The sequence below is a fragment of the Branchiostoma belcheri genome, unplaced genomic scaffold (genome assembly GCF_001625305.1).
Source record: "Branchiostoma belcheri isolate BF01 breed outbred unplaced genomic scaffold, Haploidv18h27 scaffold346, whole genome shotgun sequence".
Classification (NCBI taxonomy): Eukaryota; Metazoa; Chordata; class Leptocardii; order Amphioxiformes; family Branchiostomatidae; genus Branchiostoma; species Branchiostoma belcheri.
Genome location: NW_017803961.1, coordinates 30,311 through 34,655, shown reverse-complemented (window position 1 = coordinate 34,655; position 4,345 = coordinate 30,311).

Below are 4,345 nucleotides of genomic sequence, written 5' to 3'. Positions count from 1 at the left end.
AGGGCGAAACAATGCGAGCCAAAAAAACAAGATTCCTACATTTGCAAATTTTCACATTATAAATGTTATTAAACAAGATAAGATACCAATATTGTGTTACGTTTATTGCCAGCTATCACAACATTTATTTCTATCTCACTGAAACAACTTTTAAAAAATACAAGTTTTCAATCACTTTACACATTGTTTTGATTGAGTAGGAACATCACGTACACAGCCACCATCACATAATACAGGAATGTAATACATCACTGCATGAAAGTAAAAGACAAAACATTCAATCAGAGCCTTGTCTTGTCTTCGCTCTTCATATATATCTAACATTCACGTTCCGGCATGGTGACAGACATCTTTGCCCATTTTCGGCATATGTTAACCACTGTTAGAGGCCAATAAAATTTCTTGTTTTTTTTTCCAAATCAGGTGAAAATTAATGCGCGCGCTGGTGTCATCCATTAAAATTACTCGCTGTGGCCAAGGTAGAACATAGGATACGTTGATTAAAAATTTGCTATATCAAAATTCCTGTATCAAAAAAAAATTCCTTTATCAAACTATGCATACATTTTTGCCGCTTCCAGACCAAACACTAACTACCAGACTGGGGTGTTGGCGGGATGGTGCGTCCCGTGCCATTTCGATACTGGATGGTCCAGGCCCTATCCTGGGCGGAACTAATTACCGATTACGTACGGACGCCATCAGGAAGTGTGGAGACGTTGCGAACAGCCGGGGATACGAGGTGTTTGCAATCCAGGTACAACTACTTACTTGTACTTGTAAAAATCGTTTGCGAAATCTCGTTGGGAGAGACCTGCACGCCACCTTACAACCGCTTTCACACCGGCGCGATGTTGCAAGCCTGGCGTTACTATATCGATATTTCCACGGCAGATGCTCTGCTGAACTTCACTCCCTTGTACCCCCACTCAGAACATTCTCTGCAAGAACACGCTTAGCCACAACAGCATAAAATCACATTTTCGTCCTCAATAGTGCATCAGTCAAGAGAAAATTTCATGCTGACAGTTTCTTCCACAGAACCACTTCACTGTGGAACAAGCTTCCACCGCTAATTACAACCTCCAACGGTTTAAATCAAGGGAGAACAAATATCACTGTAACCCAAAACATGTAAGTGGCTCTCACGAGCCTTATTTTGAGGTGAATCTGAAGTAAATAAAAAAAAAAACTTGATTATAATTAGGTCTCTACAGCTTAGCGAGTGGCCTGCGTCAAAGTCACATCGTCCTGCACCATACTTGGCGGTCATGGTCGAGTCTCTCTAAGTTCTCTAGAGTCAGACTGGGTTGGCGCATGGCCATCCGGGCATCCTCTAGTACGCATGCCAGCCATTTTTTTTCGGTCTTCCTCTGGATCTTTCCCATTGTTGGGATTCAATCCCAGCAGAAACTTGGGCAGCCGTTCTTCAGGCATCCTTAGCACATGGCGTAACCATCTTAGTGTGTTGCTATGCGTGTTCCAATGTCTACTGCGTTTGCCTTTTGCAGCACACACTTGTTTGTAACATGTTAAAACCATTTAATGTGCAGAATCGTCCGTAGACATCGCGTACTCCAAGTACAAGCAATACATATTTATCTTGACTTCATACATATGTCACTTATTAATGTTCACTTTTGTTTGTCTCTTAAAAGGACGTTTTTAGTAGCCTTGGTACCAGGCCATGAATTGGCTGTCATCTTTACTGTGATGTCAATGGTAGAATATTATGGAAATGTTATAGAAACAAAAACAAACAAACAAACAAACAAGCAAGCAACAATTCAAAATGATGATACTGATTCAGATTCACAATGCATTGAAGCTAGGTGTTACTGGTTCACTGTGCACTGAAGCTAGGTGTTACTGGTTCACTGTGAACTGAATATAGGTGTTACTGGCTCATTGTGCGCTGATGCTAGGTGTTACTGGTTCACTGTGCACTGAAGCTAGGTGTTACTGGTTCACCGTGCACTAAAGCTTGGTGCTACTGGTTCACTGTGCACTGAAGCTAGGTTTTACTGGTTCTCTGTGTACTGAAACTAGTAGGCGTTACTGGTGCAATGTGCACTGAAGCTTGGTGTCACTGGTTAACTGTTTCGTTGTGAACCAGTAGTACCTAGCTTATTTTCTATATATGTTTGGCTTCATACTTTTAGTTCTATTTCGTTCCGTTTTTTTCCAAAGTTTTTTACTTCTGTTTATCCTGTATGTAGAATGGCGGACAATGCGCCTCGTCGGCTGATGCGAGGCAAACGTACAACAGGTACGGTCCGTCTACCGGCTGTCTACCTGACGGCGAGGGAGGGCCCTGGGCAAATGAGGTCTACTTGTTAACACGTGAGTTTGATTTGATTAAATTTATTGAAATTTCAACAGTACATTACACGTGGGACACAGGCAGCTGTTGGTAGAGTTGTGCCCCACACAACTACAGGACAGGCAGCACTCATTTTCACTTAAGCGGGAAAAGTCGTGTAAAGTGCCTTTTTCTAAGGGCACAAGATCGGTGGCATGTCAGGCAGGACTCGAACCCATGACCTCTTGGATCCGAGTCGAGAACTCAGAGTATGTCTTACGTAATCGGGATTTAAGATACTCTACTGGTGCGTCACAGCTTTAAGTGGTTATTGACATCCGCCAAAAAGGAGTTACTCAAGCAACTGGATATAATTTTGAAAATCATAAGAGTAACTGTTTTTTGGCGTATCGTATTACCTGGATGTCTAACCTCCATCGACGTTATTGACATCGTTAGGCCACACCAATTTAATTTGTTGGTTCTTAAACCTTTCAGAAAGAAATATAAGCGAAACAGGGAAAAAGCAAGCCTAATCATTCTACATGCATGATAGCCCCAAAACTATAATTTCGGAGTTGATTCAAAGCCTGATTTTTTTGCCAATCAGGCAAACAATTAAGAGGGCAAATCAAAGAACCAATTATTGATTGATTTGATGCGGCTTTAGGTAGTATTGATTAGGAATACAAAGGTCTAGTTTGATATTGAAACCTGTATATGACTGTCTCTTGTCACGTGATTATCCCATCAAGTCACGTGACAAGAGAACTCCAAGACGAGATCTCAATCGGGTTGAAGAAGAGACAGTGTAACGTCTCGAAAGCTCCCCAGCATAGCTGAACTTTGTTGTGTGTATTCGTATAAATATTTTGTCAATAGTTTGATATTGTTTGCGTATGTTTTCGCACTTATTTGAATACAATGGATACTGCAACTGAGATTGGAGATGGTATTACCACAGAGCGATATGAAGGTGAAATAAGTTCGAGGTATAGTGATTATCTAGCTATAGGCCTTGCACAGAGCAAATTTGTTTAGAGAGAGAATTTTCCTCCTGTTGTTTTTTCTTTTTGTTTGTTTATTTGACAAATCTCCATTAGTGAGTACATTAGTGAGTATAATACAGTCCTCCAGGAGTTATATATTGCTCTGTTGTTGGCATCCTTTTCGTCTCTTGTATTGCTCTGTATAAAACCTATAACTGTATCATAACATAACCAACATGACATATTAAACATTATTAACGAACAACTTTATTAATGAAAGGAAAATAAAAAAGGACTAGAAAGGTAACATGGGCTAAACAAATGCATAATGATTACCTTCCCATGTGGTCCTCTCTGTTAATCCTTACCCAAACACATTCATATACATGTATATGGTGACAGGAGTTCAAATCCCTCCTGCTATAACACTAGTCACCATGGTGAAAGACGTTTGGTTCAGGTGATTGGCGTTTTTTGTTTGGAGAAGAAGAAGAAGAGGGGGAGGAGGAAGAAGAAACAGAGCAAAAACAATATGTTTTCCTTCTGCAAAGGCAAACTTAAAAATGTCCATTTGATATTTAACTACAGGTGACAATATTGAGGTAAGAGGGGACTTGTCCTATGATCCAGAGGGCCTCCTGCCCACCGCTGGATTCACCTACAACTGGTCCTGCAGAGTGACACAGCTGCCTGGTAGGTTTAAAGCCCTCCCGCAATCATTAGCATGGTTACTTACTTACTACTTTATTTTATCCGGCTGCTTCTACCTCTATGGGGGCGTCGCAGGGAGGTGGAGAAGGCGGTTCTGGGCAAGTCGAGTGGCTTGCTGCAGTGTCAGGCCATGGGCGCTCAGGGTCTCTTAGCATGGTTTAGGCCTTTAATTTAATGTCATTTTTCTCATCGTTCCAGCGTTGTCACGAAGTGAGGTTGTACTGTTTTTAGGGAAGTATGTACGACAACAACTTGAAGTCAAGTTTATTTTTTTTTACGTTCTGATTTTTAGGTGCGATGTAACTGTAGATTAGCCAAGAAACTTGGGGGGGGGGGGTGAGGT